Source organism: Montipora capricornis, chromosome 12 (genome assembly GCF_036669925.1).
Source record: "Montipora capricornis isolate CH-2021 chromosome 12, ASM3666992v2, whole genome shotgun sequence".
NCBI classification, from domain to species: domain Eukaryota; kingdom Metazoa; phylum Cnidaria; class Anthozoa; order Scleractinia; family Acroporidae; genus Montipora; species Montipora capricornis.
Genome location: NC_090894.1, coordinates 35,329,938 through 35,348,675, shown reverse-complemented (window position 1 = coordinate 35,348,675; position 18,738 = coordinate 35,329,938). Strand labels below are relative to the sequence as shown.

Here is an 18,738-nt window from a genome sequence, read left to right as displayed (position 1 = left end):
CGGGGAGTTTTATAAGAGTCACGGCAGTGTACGTTGCCTTAAATTTGTCTGTCCAGTCGGAAAACACCTCCACTGCGAAGCAACTCAAAGTAACATTTTAACGTTCAGAAAAAAATTACAACGTAAGTTCACATGGGAATACAAATATAGGAGACCCTCAATAAGTCTTCAGGAAGGTATTAGAGACGTACTTCTTTTGGTGTTTGCTGTTTTAATCTACTGTACGAACTGCTCACAAGGAAGTCCGATTACAGGCATTTTCACCTACTTAAACTTACAGCATCAACAGAGAATGAATTAAAAATTATATAGGGTTTTAATACATACCTGGTAAAGGGTTGTTTCTTTAATGGAACATCACGTAAAGAACAAAGCTATCCATTTGCACGAGCAAACTTCTCCATAACGGTTGTTCTAAATTCAAACGCACGCTTCAAAGCCATGTGACTATTCCATTCAGTCCCAAGCCCTCTCAAAGAACCAAGTTCAAAACTGATGATTCTTATCTTTCAAAACGTGAACTTTGAAGGAAAAAAACAATTAACAGGGCTCGTAGGCGCTTGATACGAAAATAAAAAATGTTCTGTACGTTAAAAGTCAAATTTTCGGTAATATTGGTAAAGAGGAGATAAATCTGTTTTTGAAAGAGTCAAACCGTTGTTCTCCTTGTACTGACTCACCATATATATTTAATTTGGTTTTACGAAAATGGTGCTTTTTAAGCATCCCTTCTGCTTTATTCTTTTAAAGTATTAAATCCTTAGATTTTCTTCGTAAAAACAATTTTTTTTCCAAGTTTAACTGCAGCCTCGTTTCACGTTTCTCACACTAGTAGGTGACGTTTTTTTTATCGATATCTTGTGGTTTTCGATTGAAAGTATCATTTCTAGGCATATCATGTCATATGTATGGCCTGAAGATGAGACTAACTTTGTGAATTGACGCAAGGGATCCGTGTAATTACGTATATAAGTTTAGCCTCGTTTCTATGCCTCCGACCTACAATCAGTGACACAATGTTGGTACACTGACAGGATTAATCGAGCATCCCTCCCTCTCCCACCTTTCAATGTTGCTTAGAAACTAAAACGTACTGAACAGTTAGTTTGGGTGCATTGCGCTATGCAACATTGAACGGGGGAAAGGGGGTGGGTGTTGCAACGACTCATGACCGTGATTGTATTATTGAATAAAGTATCGAATAACCTTAACTTAATCATGTCACGTTGCTGTACGTCTTAAGATATCCAGTGTGTATTGTTTTGATGTTGTAATGAATTTGCACAACCATTTTATGAAAATTGTTGTGTGGCCTTTGGAAGCACTGAATACCACTGGTAAGGAACTGAATTTTTGTAAAGTTCATGTTTTCTTAAATAAACGTTAGTTCATTTTAATGGATAGCAATGCATCATGCTAACGTATGTAGCAACGTGTCGCGTCACATCGTAGGTGGTCTGAGATTTGATTGCAGTAATGAAAATTGGCTTTCAAACATAGAAAACATGGATAGCGCTGTAGTTGAACAGTTATCACAAGTAGAATTAGGAGTAAGAGAAGTAAGACTTGTCTGCCTTATAACGTATAGTCAAGCTATATTCTCGACAGCGTTTTGCTGAAATTTTCGTAGAGGCCTTTCAGTTACGACAAGTTTCCAACGAATCAACAGTTCAGCAATGGGCGTGTTGTCTCGAGCTCCATCAAACAGGGGGAATTCATTTCCATATGGCCATTAAACTTCGAAGACCAAGACGATGGTTGTCGGTTTGGCAGTTTATTCATACACGATACGGAATTAATGTCCATTTCACGAATCGTCATGTGAACTATTACACTGCGTGGAGTTATGTTATCAAGGAGGATAACGACGTTGTGATGTCTTCCAATCACCCTGATCTTTGGAACACACCTCCACCCACGACAACAGCTGCTAGTGAGGCTATAGCTGCAGAAAGGGAACACGAACAAGAAATTGAAGGCCAAGAGTCTGGCGAAGAAAGCTCTGCAACAAGATCATCTTCTAAAAAGCGAAAACGACCACCGCGTCTTTCCATGTTTGACGTTTCCAAAATTTGCCTCGTCCAAACGTCACCATCATAAATTGTTTTCATTACATTGCAAAATGTAACTCGCCTTGGCATATCACCTTTAGTCAATGGTCCTTTCTTTCGCGTCTGCAAATAGTGGAATGCTTGGTGCTGGAGTAAGCGGTTCACTGTTCTCTCGGAAACATCTTCACTGCTCACCCCACTTTCCCGCATTAAATCTCTGAGAGAAAAACTGGGATTTTCATTTCTCAGTTTCCTGACGTTTTGAATCAGGAGACGTTGTTGCAGGGCAGTTAGTTTTTGCGGGCGTCCTGTTCTTTTTGGGCAAGATGAAATTCTCCGGATTCCCTCCTTTAAAATCCTACAAGCTGAAGTCGGTGAAATTCTGCATGCCCTTGCTATGGCTCTAAGGCTCATATTAGTGTTCCTTCGTAGTTGAAAGGCTGTCGCTCTAATCTCAAAAAACCCTCTTAAGGAATCAAAATCTTTGGTTAATAAGCTGAATACTATGGGAATAGCATATACCCCTATTACTTTTATTCTTTAATTAAGAGGCGAAAAACGTGGCATGTTGGCACAGCCAGCTTTACGCGAACGTTCCAGTACTGACTGCCATGTTTCCAAAGGTATCAAAGCATACTCCTTGCACTTGCCAAGAGACAGAAAATGGAAGGGAAAACAGATCTGGCACAGTTTATTGTCAACCGAGGGAAAAAAGCAGCCGAGGAAGCAATCAGGATGGAGTGGGAGATTGAAAAATCTGAGGAGACGTTAAGGCGTCAGCGAATGTGGCGTAGGGAAATTCTCCAAGAAGCTTTTAAAGGAAATTGTGCAGAAAATTGTGAGGGTCCTTGGTTGCATATTGCACTGAATATTCTTCAACGAAATGGCATCGTCCGAGATGATTTCTCTGTAGCTATGCGTGAACTATTGGAAAAAGGAAGAGGAAAATATCGTATTATTTTTCTCAAAGGCCCAGCCAATTGTGGAAAAACATTTCTATAGATCGTTTTCACGTGACGTCATCATTTTCTAAAATCCAAAACTAAAGAGCCACGAAAGTTTTTATCCTAATCAGGCAGAAGAGGCGGTAAATTTGTATCCATTTGCAATTTTAAAGCTCAATAGCGTGCTTCGTTTGGAAATCTGAGCATTTTGAATTTCTGAGTTATGGCGGTGCGTGACACGAGGCGACGATCAAGTTTATTGAGAAATATATATTTGTCTCATGGTTTTGAGCCTTTTTAAAATTTAAAGCATTAGGAGAAGTGCTTAGGTAAATAGCTGTCTGTTTAGTACAGATGATCACTCGCCTAGATAGCCAAAGTAAGTAACAGATGTTGACACTATTTTCCGGCAGCCATATTGGTGCACCGCAGATGTGCACCAACATGGCGTTTTCATACTGGGCTCTGTAGATTTCTGTGAAACATTTCGACGAATATCTGAAGTTTGGGGAAACGCACAGGCCTAAAACTTGGAGAAGTGTCTTCTTCATTTATCTTCTACAACATCACGAATTCTTGACTTTTTCCACTGGATGGTTTTCGATTTAATTTTTTTATTGCGTGACAGTGAAAACGATCTATTGACAGTTATTTATAGAACATTTTTAAACCCATTGAGCACAGCATTTGCTAGGGTAGGCGCAGAGTTAGCTGAAATAATGTTTTTAAATGATTTTCGGTGGTCTGCTCAAGTGTTACCATGGCAAGATATGTTGCTATTGTTGGAGGGACAGCCAGTTCACTTTTCCGTGCCCAAGACACATTATGCGCAAGACATAGTCTTCGAGAAGGACACTCCAATTTTCTGTACTTTTAAAAGTGAAATCGTTGCAATTAAAGGGGGTGTGATAGATGATATAGAAACTCAAATGATCTCCGTAAGATGGCGTGTCTTTACCATGTATGCTTAGATGCCGGAATCGGAGCAAGTCGTTTTAAGCCCTTGCGGGAAATGTTTCGCTAAACTAATACTAGAATGAACAATTATGCAATTGATTTAGTGTGCCATTAATTTGCCACATTTTATTACTCTGTGTGCAGCCTTCTCCTAAATACTATACCAAAATCACTAGTAAATTACAAACGCAATATACTAAAAGCAATGAGTAAAATACTTATTTTCCTCAATTAAAAAAAAAAAAAAAGATTACACACCTAAGAAGTGTAGCACTTCAGTGTACATTATAATGATTTCTGCTGTATACTGTTTCGCAATAAACAACGGGTTACCATTGTAACCCGATGAGTTTTTAAAAGGTTATCACAGTACTTGACTTTATCAATTTCGACAGGTTACAATGGTAACCTGTTCAAAACAGATTACAACCTTTTCTCACTTCCTCATGTGTTGATCTTGTTTTAGGCTGTACATCATTATATTAAGATAGTTCAACATTACATTTTTAATTCACATTAGGAGATATCTTTATCTATTAAGAAAATTTGTATCCTGTTTAATATTTAATGCGGCAACCTTTGTTATCAATAATCTGTTGAAAGCGCTGCGGCATTGAAGCAATAGTTTTCTTTATTATATTAACTCGAGTACTGTAAATACTGCGTATTACCCTGGCTTTGAATTCTTCGAAGGTTTCTTGAGTTATTTTTAGTTGTAAAGCATCATCCTTCAGTCTTACTCTCACTAAATGAAAGAAATTCTCGATAGGGTTAAGGTCTGGACTTCTGGGAGGAATTTCAATTAGAGACATATCACAGTTACAATTCTCCATCGCTCTTTTTGCAGCTCTACTGTCTTGTGGAGGATCCCCCATCTTGCAGCCACAACCTACTTCCATTTTTGTTCGCCTTGAGGAATAATGAGTTGAAATGCTTTTCTAAAAGTAGCGAAAAAATTACCCGTTAGGTGATCATATGACTCACAAAGAACTACCCCCTCACTATAGGTTATAGCTACAAAAATTTAATTAATTTAATTTATTTTAACATAAGTTTCACTAGCTTACTACCAGTTCCTTCCTTACTGCCTTTTGCTGTGCATCCGAATGTTAATCATTCGCCTCGTTTTCTCCAAAGTCTTGCCTTAGGCGCTGTTGCCACTTTTAATGGGTTCGTTTTGAAAGCGAATGAGACCCCATCCAAGTAAAATGCCACTTGCCTCGTCCAAACGTCGCCATCATAAATTGTTTTCATTACATTGCAAAATGTAACTCGCCTTGGCATATCACCTTTAGTCAATGGTCCTTTCTTTCGCGTCTGCAAATAGTGGAATGCTTGGCGCTGAAGTAAGCGGTTCACTGTTCTCTCGGAAACATCTTCACTGTTCACCCCACTTTCCCGCATTAAATCTCTGAGAGAAAAACTGGGATTTTCATTTCTCAGTTTCCTGACGTTTCGAATCAGGAGACGTTGTTGTAGGGTAGTTAGTTTTTGCAGGCGTCCCGTTCTTTTTGGGCAAGATGAAATTCTCCGGATTCCCCCTTTTAAAATCCTACAAGCTGAAGTCGGTGAAATTCTGCATGCCCTTGCTATGGCTCTAAGGCTCATATTAGTGTTCCTTCGTAGTTGAAAGACTGTCGCTCTAATCTCAAAAAACCATCTTAAGGAATCAAAATCTTTGGTTAATAAGCTGAATACTATGGGAATAGCATATACCCCTATTACTTTTATTCTTTAATTAAGAGGCGAAAAACATGGCATGTTGGCACAGCCAGCTTTACGCGAACGTTCCAGTACTGACTGCCATGTTTCGTTACATGAAATTTACACCTTATCATGTAGAGACAATCAGTGACATAATGTTGGTACACTGACAGGATTAATCGAGCATCCCTCCCTCTCCCACCTTTCAATGTTGCTTAGAAACTAAAACGTACTGAACAGTTAGTTTGGGTGCATTGCGCTATGCAACATTGAACGGGGGAAAGGGGGTGGGTGTTCCAACGACTTATGACCGTGATTTTAGGTTTGTGAGGGCGGCCCATTTTGGGCAATTTTATGGACATTTTCACCAAGATTGGGCATTTCATGTAATTATTTGACTGTATATGGCCTGAACAATAATTTCAAGCTAAAATACAGGGAAAATATAAATGCCACGAGGATCTACAAAGAGTGTAAGTTGACTGTTTTGATATTTTCGCAGCTTTTTCTCGTTTAAGGTCACGTGGCCAGTCATGTGATAGGCACATACATATTGTTTAACATTTAAATGATGGAATGTTTCTAGTTCTAATTTGTTCACAGCCGATTTGAGGGAAAATTGTCAGAAAACTGTAGTTTTACACGGCAAACATGAGTTAAGCCTCGTTTTCGCGTTGTTCGTGCGATGATGGTAAATAAGGCTCTGTATCTCATGAGTAATACCACAATCTGACATTACGTAGTACCTGACATTAAAGAATAGATATTGATGTGAAACCTTTTCTGTATTGTGGGTTGTGCAAACTCCTTAGCTAACGCCTTTTGAGGAAATAGCTCCTTGACTAAAAAAATGTGCTAGAAACTGTTCATGCTGGCTGTGTTTCTTTAGCCTGTTTCCTGGTTTTTTTTCCTGACCTAATTGTTAATGAGAACAACAATTTTACACAAGATAAATGAGAACACTGTAAAAGGGGTTTTGAAACCAGGAATTTTCCTTTATCTTCTTTTCATTCCTATGTTACATATATAACTTACAGGTCAGGCAGCGAGGAAGAGTACAGTGAACTAGAGCAGCTATGTGAAGATATAATTACTTATAGGCGGGACTTGGCAGAGATGAAGAAAAAGGAAAAGGAACCTAAGAAGAGAAAGGATTAAAATGACAGAAAAAAGGCAGAGGAAATGAGGCAGGCTGCTGCGAGAGATTTGCGAGTACATAAGTCTACTATTGCTACAACTAAGATATATTGGGATGGGATATGTACATTCACTTTGCATAAGGTATAGAATGAAGAATGATGGTGACTAGAGAGCTTAGTTGTAGGTGTTGTTAGCATCAACTTACTTCTGTGTGTCTAAAACAGTGTTTACAGTCTCTTTATGAATAATGTGCATTTTATGTGCTTTTACTAGTTGGAAACCTTTGTTATTTTACTTGTGTAGAACGCAAGCATGGGGGAAGCAGTGAGGAGGATGAGGATTGAATGGATGAAGACTCACCCTTGCAAAATAAGTCCGAGAATTCCTAGGAATTCCTAGGAATTATTAGGAATCGAAGGTGTGAATTTTCACGGTAATTTGGGACTTGGAATTCCTAGGAACTCCTAGAAATTCCCAGAACAACAACTCTGGTTATTCAGTTCCCAGAAATTCCAAGTCAATTGGAAAGTGATTTGGGAATTCCTAGGAATTCGAAGTTTTCATTGGCCAATAAGCATCCACCAACAAGATTGTAAGCCCAAAAATTGGGAATTTCTGGGAATCTGTAAGTCTATTCCAGATAATTACACTGGAAGTGCAAGAATATTTCGAAACCATTAGAAACATTCGCTGGACGAAGTATGTTTTTTAATACATAGGATTATTTACTCCAGTTATTTTGTTTTTATTATTATGAAATTCACCTGGTTTGGACATTTGTTTACTTAAATTGTTCTCAGTATAGTGAAAGAAGTCAAATCAAGTTCGACAGCTGTAAAGAGTGCCTATGCTCCGAGCTTGAAATAAACATTGAGCTTGCCAGATCTGTTCTCCTGTGACTTTATTTGTGTCATTTTAGTTAATTGCATAATTATTGTCAGCTTCTAAGCACTTCTAAAGTTAATATTGTGACAGTTTTAGGGTAGTGATTGAATTATATTTAGAGTTAGTGTGGTGCTTCGAAGTCAGTAGACGGAAATCCCATGACTGCGATTTCGTAAACTACTAAGCTCGATTTACAGTGCACGTCATGTTCCTTTCGCAACTAGTAATGTGTCATCGCACCTTTTCGAAAATTTCAGGCTGATTTTTCCAGTCTTGTGGCAATCTTTTTGGTATAAATATAGCTATCCATTTTGCGTAAGACTCAGTACTCACTTTATGTGCATATAGATCTTTTATACTGTGTCTTCGTAATGGTGTATTGTTGTGCTGTTGGATGCTCGAATGATTCTTGATCTGTTAGCAAGGAGCATGGAATAAGTTTCCACCTTCTTCGTACACAAAACTCTCTCTTGCAAAAGTGGTTAGCAAAAATATCCCGAGTTGACTTTGTGGTTACCAAAGATACTTGGTTGTGTTCTGATCACTTCGAGCCTGACTGCTTTGAACGTGATCTTAAAGCAGAACTTCTTGGGTTGAAAGCAACACGTACATTGAAGCCGGATGCACTACCAACAATTTTTGTCCATCGCCCAGGAAAGAAGTCTCGACTGTTGTCTGAAAACCATTTGCATGACAGAGCAAAGCAAGAGGTAAGAGTCTGAATTAATTTTAGCTACATGCAACTCGAAGTGCTTTCTTATCTTACATGTGGAGGGAACGCTCACACAATTGCTCATTAAGTCACGAAATGTCTGCTTTGGTTTGCAGTATATTGCATCACTCACCACGACACACCATGTTTCCCCTATGAATGTTGTGGAACTTAGTACCTCCACTGAATGTAATTCAGCAGCTGTCTCCCACAATTCCCAGGGTGTGCATGTAGAACCTGTAGCTAGTACCTCCAGTGAATGTTACCCGGAAGTTGGCTGCCTAAATTCCCAGGGCATACATCATAGTGAGGTTGCATTCGAGAGGCCATTGCAGGAACTTAACTTGGATTCAAGGAAAGCAAATAAAACAAGTATACCAATACATAAGCTTACCAGTGATGTTGGGTGTCAAATTAATACACGAGGAGCACAACTTATGATGAAATAAACTGAGTCTCAAACTTACAAGTCTTTATTTGATGTGATCCTGTGTGACCAAAGCACTCCAGCTTATGAAGACTTTCACAGAGAGGAAGTGATCTCTTCTGATGAGGTAGACCCTTCCCACGAACAGAAAATCACCCCTGACAATTCACCTCAAAAGGATCCATCTTATGTACCATTGAAAAATGATGAAATGTCAGATAATTCAAACAGTTCACTGTCAGAAACTGAAGATTCAAAAAGTGTCAACCCACAAGATGATTTTATATTCCTTGTTTTCAAACAAGAATTAGTGAAGCTTTTTAAAAGATGTCCCGAGTGTGGTGCAGGCATAAGAAAAAAATATGAATCTACCCAGGGTTCTCAGTTGCTTGTTACACTTAAGTGCATAAGTGGCCACGCCTACTTCTGGAACAGCCAGCCAATGATCAAAGGGATGGCTGCTGGAAACCTTTTGATGTCCTCGTCGATTCTTCTAAGTGGGGCCATTTACACCAAGATAGCTACATTAGCTGAAATATTAAGGTTATGCTTTTTCAGTGAGAAAACATTTTGTTTGTCATTATTTCCAGTAATTAATAAAATTTGGGAGGGAGAACAAAATTCTGTTTTTAATGATTTGAAAGACAAAGAGTTGTGGCTTTCTGGGGATGGTCGCTGTGACAGCCCAGGGCATAACGCAAAATATGATACCTACACCATGATCGAGCAACTTAGTGACAAAATAGTTGACTTCCAAATTGTTCAGGTCAGCGAAGTGACCAGCAGTAATGCCATGGAGAGAGAAGGATTTAAAAGGTGCATGGAAAATTATCCAGGGTAAAGGGGCAAAAGTGAAGGTTGTGGAAACTGATCGCCATGTAAGCATAAAGTCAGATATGAAACGCATCTACCCTGATGTGGATCACCAGTTTGATGTGTGGCATTTAGCGAAAAGTGTCACTAAGAAACTAACTGAAAAGGCAAAGAAGAAGGACTGTAGTGATCTTTTTCCCTGGATCAAGTCAGTCTCCAACCATCTCTGATGGTGTGCCGACACATGCAATGGGGACAAGGAGCTCTTACAGGAGAAGTGGATATCAATTGTCCACCACTGCCAACATCCACCAGTGGGACAGTGCAGATTATTATCATGAATGTCCCCACCCACCCATCCCAAGAAATGTGGCCAGAACCAAGAGATGGCTAAGGCCAGGTTCACCAGCACATGAAGCATTAAAAGAAGTGGTATTTGACAAAAATCTACTTAAAGACATCCAGCAGTTGACACTCAGCTGTCACACTGGATCTTTGGAGGTGTATCACAGCGTCCAGACAAAATACCTCCCCAAGAGGCAGCACTTTTGGTATAAGGGCATGGTTGCTCGAACACAGCTGGCAACCCTTGACCACAATGCCAACACCAGCAGAGACCATGCTACGGCTTCAAGGGGAGAAAACGAGGGAGAGCTTCGTTTCAAGGTGGTCTTCCCCAAAAGAAGTCAGGAGTGGATTGCAAAACCAATTATGGAGAAGACAACAAGGGATCTTGTACGCCCATTGGTGGATGCAATTGTCGCAAGGAAGTGTCAAGATGCTGCTGAAAGAAGTGCCACTCTCACAGCACCACATACTCCACGCAACATTGCTTGCACCCCTCGACCAGATAAGGCATATGTTATTGCAAGGCACACATCTAGATTTTCTGATACTTGAATGAATTTGATGTAATGGTTATTTAAAGGCTTTTGGCAATGTGTTCACTCACTCTGGAATTTTTTTTGTACATGTGCACCAAACAAAAAAAAATTAGCTTTTTGGTGCTTTGCTCTGAGAAATGTTATTTCCATTTAACTTTCAAAACAAACTGTTGCCAAGTTTAGGTTACATAAAGCAATGATGTTGGTGTGCTGAACAATATAATAACAGCCTATCTTTCCCACTCAGCCCTTCAACAATTACTACTTCTATTATCATTATTAGCAACAACTCTTTTATACATGCCATCCAATCTATACATCGAAACCAACAGCAAACAGTACATTTCTTTCAAATTTCAAATTAAAATTTATTCAGAACAAACCATGCATATTGTGCTTGATCATGGCTATTAATTATAAATATTTCGAAGGTGAATTGAACAACTTGTTGAAAATCCAAAGAAAATAATTAAAAGAATTAGGTTAATTTTAGAGATCAGTATAAAAGTATTAAAATTAGCCGAAGACGAGTACTATTTTTGCAAAACATAAATTTCTAGAAAGTCAATATCAATAAAGCATGCTAAAATCCACTATTGCTTGTTCTAGAAAATGTAATATAAATCTATTTCCGCCGGTTTGAATCCGGCATATTCCCCAATCTCCTCTGAAAATTCATTTCTAATTGCTTTCACAATGCACGCTGGAATCACTCGCCGGTTTTTCCTTCCCGGTACACCATGAACCCACCAAGTAAACTGACGGTAAGCTGCTAAACGCCATGTTCTAGAAGAGATCATAAATATGCGAATTATATGATGAACAAATAACTTTTGCGGCTAGATTTTCAAAACAACTGACCTGTTCTCAATGGGTTCCGGTAAGGGATTACAGCGTGTGTTGTGAATTGCAACAAGGGCAGTATTTAGCACGTCCGTATCAACACACACAATTCTAAACTTTACATGGTCAGTTACGCATTCAACCCCCAACTCGTCGAAATTTTGATTAAGGGCCTCCAATTATTGACAACAAACACATTGATCGCCCGTCAACATTGGGACACAATTGCCCCCACAAATGCACCATTCAGTGTTTCCAACTCTGTTATCAAAATTGGCTCCGCTGTCTCCTTCGTCACCAGTTTCTTCTTCCGAGTCAACTGGTTCTTCACCTGGAGGATAGGTTGGCTCAAACTGGAATGGCTGTACACCACTCATGTTGGAAATAACGAAGGAAATTCGTAACAGAACGACAAGTTTCAGCTGATACCGCCTGTTTTCTTCTTGTTTACGAAAGCAGTGTTCCCAATATCATACGTCATAGCATACCCCTGACACGCATTACGGGCCCGCAATGAAAAGACCCAAAAAGCGGAAAAACACAGTTTCAAAGCTAATTTTCTAGGGAAAACCAAGAAACGGTCAGGAATAACTATCCAAACTCAACTTTGTTGATGTTAGACTTAATAAAATAAATGTTACAAAAAATAACAATTTTTGCCTTCAGTTCTCCTTTAAGTAATGGTGTTCATGCAAATTTAAGTGTTTAATTCAAGTAAGACTGTGATTCCAACCATTCGAAAAACTTTATTTACAAAGCCTTTCTCAAATATTATGTAACACTTCTTTAATATAATTCGAAGGGAAATACAATGTTGACCATATTTACAGTAAAGAAGAATCATTTTCCTTAATCTATAGATGTCAAAAAATCAAAATAGCTGTAATTAACATTATTATGCAATGAAAAAAGGAACATATTACTTAAATTAAAGTGATACATTATGCAGACTTAGCTGCTGAAGATTTTTTATGCTGCTCGTGGAGCTTCCTCTGTTGGCCTCGAATGAGTGTATCCACAGGAAGCCTTTCTAACTTGTATCGCTTTTCCATAACAACTGAGAGAAAGAAAACTTAAGATTATTCTTTTGCAAATTGACAGTCTGTTTTAAATAAATTTGGGGTTTGCACATCTTTGTTTTTTTTATGAAGTCCAGGGTGTCCAATTCAAAGTTGACATTTAGATTAGCTCTTGGAAAATATGAAAGAATTCCTTGATATGTTTTTCTTCACATAATGTACCTTTTTGAGCTTTTTAAATGTTTTGTCTTCATGTTGAACCCAGAATGAAAAAAAATGTGAAATTACTGATCTTTTGGGCTCAACTACGGCATAAAATATCAAGAGACCAAGAGGATTTAGACATGTAGGTTGTTAATATGAATCTTGAACTTACAGTAAATTGGGTGCAATTTTTGTTTCTGATGGCCAACATTTTCTCCAGTTACAGTTGTTCACCCCTTGAGGGATGACTATCTCACTTCATCTGGAGTGAAGAGGTGAAAAAGTAATACTTTCACGCCCTCAAGGGGCTTTGTTGTGTTTCTCACCATCTGAAGCAACTGTGTCTGAAAGGAAAATGTTCATTTAGGTTTAATTATTACCAAAATTTTAATCTTATCAACTGATGTAATTATCTGTAAGTGCACCAGTCAAAGTGTTAACCATGTGAAGCAAATTTAATGAGTAATAAACATCTTTCTTTTTGGGACTGTTTATATGCTAGCCTGTTGTTGTGGGGAAAGAAACTTTAAGGAAGCAATAACCAAGTACAATTAGCAAAGAAATCACATGTTACACATGTCATATAGGGAAGATATATGTTTGAAATCACTCTCTTTGTTATTCCAATGAGCCACCCAACTGGGCATAAAAAATTTTTCTTTGAGCAGCTGCACATAAATTACAATAGGTGATGTAATTGATATCTTTGTTATTTTTAGCTGAATCAGGCACACATTGATTTTCCTCAAATTCAAATAGCATTTTGATCAGTGCGTCAGGCTAGATGACGTGTTCAGCTCATTAATTTATCAGTAGCATTGTGACTAGTGACTAGCCTGTGAAATGCATGGGACGAATATGAACGGGCCAAATTGGAAAGGGCGAAAGGTATGTAAGTTAATTCCAAGAAAGCTATGGAGGTCATAAAAATGATTTTGGAAAACCTGGTGCAACAGTTAGACTTTGTTCAAATAACCGGCCTTTTAAAGTGCCCCTGTGACCAAAAAATCAATTCATATTTTTCTTTGGATTTCAAAACTATGTTCACAAAACACTAAGTGACCCAAGTTTTAAGCCTTGATTTCAAAAAGACACCTCTTTATTTTAACTGTAATTTTCCTATTTAATGGTCCGCCATTACCAACATTATGTTCTTGAGAGAGCTGGATTGAGGAGAAAATGACGTCAAAGGCTCACTAGTTTAAGAATGCAATACTTGTGTACACGGCAGAATTAATATGCAGCACGGGGGTTTTGGGCTTTCAGACTTTTAAACTCACACTTTGCATATATAATAAGCTGCGTTCACATGCTGAAATTTTAAGCTAGTGAGCCTCTGACGTCACTTTTCCCTGGATCCAACCCTCTGAGGTCCAATCGGTCAGTTTTGAACGTGAGTAATGGCGGACCGTGAAATCCAAAACTTACAGTCGAAGTAAATGGCCTTTGGATAAAAATCAAAGCTCAAAATTTTGCCAGTCAGGTGTTAGGCAAACACACTTTCAAAATCTGAAGGAAAAAAGAAAGTGGTTTTTTTTTATCACAGGGGCACTTTAAGTCCTAGGATCTAACAGGAAATAAGTTTGCTTGCAAGAAAGGAAATGATACAAGTTATTACAAGTGTTTCAATGATCAAAATCACAAGTGGAAGGTGAAAGAAAGCAAAGAATGGACACGCAGCATGTAATAACCACCTGTGAACCTGTCAGATCAAGGGTGTCATTATAATCACGCAGCTTTCTTGCTCCTGTGGTGTCCTTATGCTGTTCACTAGCTTGATAACTGTAATTAGAAAAGGGAGAATATCATTACTCTTTGTCCTGATACAAATTTAACACTGCTGTAAAACATGGGAATACCTAACACCAGTAAAGGTCGGCATGGCGTCGTTGACTTCTGCACAAGCAGGCATTGACATTAACCAAACAAGCCGCTGCGTCTCGGACAATCCTTTACCTCGAGTCAATCCACCGCTTGTCCTTATGCTGCGCATTAGAACTTGTTCATCATCAAATCGGTGGAAAGTCACTTCTCCGTGTGCAATGAAGTCCATTCTGAAAGTTCTTGTAAATGTGTGGGTGAATGTTCTGAAGCTCATTCATCATTTGTAAGTAGATATAGGCCGATTTAGCATAAGGTCGGTGACCAGCAGCGGCAAAATAAGGAAGCATGTCATAAACCGATTGGAGTTGTAGACTCCAATTTCCTGTGCGCTCGGCTTTTATGAATCTGCGTAGTATATCTACCATCTCCATGTATGCAGTCTGTTGATTCTTCATGATTTTGCACATGTTTAAGCTTTTCTGAAATTCTTTGGACCATTTCTGAATAACAAACTTCCTCTACCGTGAATTTGCCTTCTTCAAGTCCTCTTAGCATGGTTTTCACCGCCTTAATATCTTCATCAACACTTTCGTTGCTGGCTTCTGCTTGGACATCATCAAATTGCATCTGTGAAGGAATGTCATTTTGTAGGATACTGCTGCTAATGTGACTGTGCTTGGCTCCCGAGCTGTACTATGAGTCTCTCTGGGGTCAGTGCATGACGCCATGGAGGTAAGTGCAGTGTCTGCTGGGTCAGTATAAGATGCCAGGGCAGTACGTGCAGCCTCTGTGGGTCGGCATGTGAGGCCAGGGCTATAGGATGGGTCTCTGCAATCTCTGTATGGTTCCTGAATTGAAAATTGAAAAGATGAATATCAGATACAATCTATTTTTAAATAAATAAATGCTGTTGTTGTTGTTGTTGTTGTTGCCTTCGACAGTGCCATGCTCCTTTGTGCTTTTTACCGGAAGAGGTACATTGAAGGTTTTGGATGCAAGCATTGCATTCAGTGCACCGTCAACAAGAAAGTGGCCCCTTATTGCTCTTGAAATTGCTTTCCCACTTAGCATGTGAATAACGGTGTTCTTTGCGTAGACCAGCTCAAGAAGTTTCTGCCATAAGATGTCCGATGCATCCAAGAAAGCTCATTTGTATATGAAACCCACCAAGCCTCAGCACAATCGACTTAACAGCGCTTCCACTGCGTTCATTCTGGATGATTTTAAGTGCCTTCCACCATAGTGGCTGGTCAAATGTTAGGATTGGAGTGAACCTATACCGCTTGGCCTGTTTGCTGACAAACAACAGAGTAGTATAGACACAGGTCATGACTGTAGGATCAAGATCGATCATAGGAAGAAACAAAACTGACGATTTACCAGGGTATTGACCATCACAAACTCTCTGCATTGTCCCAGACCATCCAGGTCGTGGAGAAAGGAAAACCGGCAAGCTTATCTTGCAAGGGAGGTCCAGGTTAGCCGTTGCGTCCGTTACCTTAAGATCCCTCAGTTCTTTATATAGCAGCTGTACATTGTCAGCGCTTGGCCCTTTGTACGGGCAGGTATCTATGTGTCCGGCGGCTATTTCTTCTACTGTTACCTGTTTTCTCTGAACTATTTTCCTACACAGGCGGAGTCATAGTGGCAATTATGCCCATGCCGTGAAAGGTTCTAGACCCGTCTCTAGTTCGTGTATTGTGGTCTACATTGTCCACGACATGCTGAACAAAGATGTCTGGTGTATAACCGGGAATATCTGTTCCTTGATTTACTGCCGCGGTTCGCTCATACTTCTGCACAACCGTGTAGGGTGAGCAAAATCCATGTGAGCTGAGGGAGTCTATCAAAAACTCTGACGCAAAATGATGGTGCATCTAATTTAATTTAATTTAACATAATTTATATAGCGCTAACTCCACTAATTGACCAAAGCGCTTTACAATTCATAATTATTATTAAAAAAATTAAAAAGATCCCACTAGTAATAAAATATGAATAAATTAAAAACCTATTTACAGTCTTCTTTATAAAAATATTGCAATAAATCCTATTCTAAATTATCAAAAAGTTAAACATTATATGCTTTTTTAAAAAGATCAGTCTTTAAATGTTTCTTGAATAAATTAATTGTCTCTAGACTTCTAAGATCTAATGGCAGCTCGTTCCAGAGTTTAGGTGCAGCAACGGAAAAGGCCCTGTCCCCGTATGTTTTAATTCTTGACTTCGGAACTGCCAGAAGTTTTTGATTGGTAGAGCGTAACGTACGTGAACATGTACGATAACTAAGTAATTCTGTGATATATAATGGTGCCATACCATTTAGCGCCTTATAAACTAACAATAAAACTTTAAAAAGAATCCGAAAGTGAACAGGTAACCAATGCAGTGTACGCCTAATTGGAGTTGCAGAGGAGCTATGACGGCTTTAGGCCTTGCAGCCTGGACAATGGCTTGTCCAATTCAAGCAAGCTTTAAGCTGACATCCTTGCCTACAAAGATATTCTTCAAGAATACCTGAAGTAAGTTAGGGATGAATTCCAAAGCCTGATCAATAGAGGACATTTCTTCACTACACGGGTAATTTGTGTTTGAAGCGTCTAAGTTCTTTATGTCACTCGTGATAAGTTTGGCGGCTGTCTCCACTATCCTGGTTTTCTCTATCTCATAGTCGTCTACCTTTGGCTGTTTATGGAACTCGCTGATTATTGATGCGACTGTGCTACGGAAGGTGACAACGTTTCGATTATTTACAGTTATGATCACTATCTTCTCGCCAAAGTGTTCCTGTAACTTTTCTTTCATGTATACAGCACTGTATGGGGGTTCCCCAGTTCCCCTGAGATACTCTTGCATCTTCCCAATGAGATCAGGTATTGTGAACTGTTCCTCGTCATTCTCTACAAGAACTTCTGTTACTTTTAAGAACGCTTTAGATTTAACTGTGTCTGTAGGACGTCCCTTTACATACATGCTTTGAATTAGTATCATTCCCATGCTTCTTCGGAATCTGTTTTAGTGTCAGAAAGTTTACATTGCACGCTTGGTGGTACACAGCATCTGCAGCATGTAGATCTTGTGCAAAGTCTAATCTCCCCCGGACTGTTTCCGCCCATTCATCATTCCTGACTTTGCAGACTTCTTGTATTTTATCCTGGAAGTCTTTTGTACGCACCAGGATAACATCATAGCCTCGTTTTCGGCCCTCTATTTTGCGGGTCGGCCACAAAAAAAAAATGTTCCTTAAAAACAAACGAAGATGTGGTGGACCGACGAGCAATAGATGTTCTTTTGTCCTGATCAACACTACTACTACTTCCGGTTTTTCTGGACCTGATAAAATCAAGACGGCATTTCTTATGTACGCATTAGCCAGTTTTCACCTGGATTGTGCACTGGTCGAGTGTCTGGCTTATGCTATTAATGTTTCTACAACCCTTTCCGTCAAAGTTACCGTGAGATCTCCATTGTCTACGGACTCACTGCAAAAGCAGCAATCCATGATGCATTGTACTTGCGTACGTCCTTGAAGAACAAACTCCCTTGGAAAAAATCATAATTACATTTCAAGGAAGTACTGTGTCTGTGCATTATTTAGCTTTAAGGTATTTACCTGCAGTACGATTTGTAACACTGGGAAGTCGTTTGGCCGCGAAGCCATTGTAGTTCATTCAATCATGGCATTCCAACGTTTCTTCACTTTATCAGTTGAGGATAAACAAGCTTACTGCTGTACTTAAGAAAACAAAACAAATTTCCCTTAAAGGAACAGTCCATGTATTGATTTTAACGTAAGGAAGAAAAAGGCTGAAAGCAGTGAAAGAAATCAAATTGCCAAACTGTTTGCACTTGTTGATTGTTGTTCTGAACATGTTGAAAGAGGTGAACGTCCATAGTGAAATGCCCTTCGCTCTTATTTGTCAGTATTTTATCCATTAAGGAAACTTTTTTCTAGCAGTTATGAATTACTATTTGTAGTTCTTTCTTCGACATTGTTGACAGTAATTTTTTTGACCAGACTTTGTTGAATAGCTCAATCTCTCATCAGTTTGTCTAGTCTTCTTACATTTCTGACTCTGGTGCTTTTGAGTGAAAAAAGGCTTTAAAACTTTAACCGTAATTTGCCTTCAATGTCATAGACATGTAATTCCATGATTCCTCATAAAATCAATGATTAATGTCGCTTGTGTTTTCAGTAGTTGTAGAAATTGCCCTCGTTGCTTCTGAAAACACGCTTGATATTACTGATCCTTATAGTTTTACTCGACCAAATACGATTACATAAATGTGATAAAAATACAAATGTACAACATAATTCAAACTTACTATTT

At 38.9% G+C, this 18,738-nt stretch overlaps 2 pseudogenes; one reads left to right on the top strand and one right to left on the bottom strand.

Annotated features, from left to right (window-relative positions):
- Nucleotides 1-1,725: 1,725 nt before the first annotated feature.
- On the top strand, nt 1,726-10,533 carry LOC138025732 (uncharacterized; annotated as a pseudogene).
- Nucleotides 10,534-11,198: 665 nt separating this feature from the next.
- On the bottom strand, nt 11,199-11,737 carry LOC138026053 (uncharacterized; annotated as a pseudogene).
- Nucleotides 11,738-18,738: the final 7,001 nt, after the last annotated feature.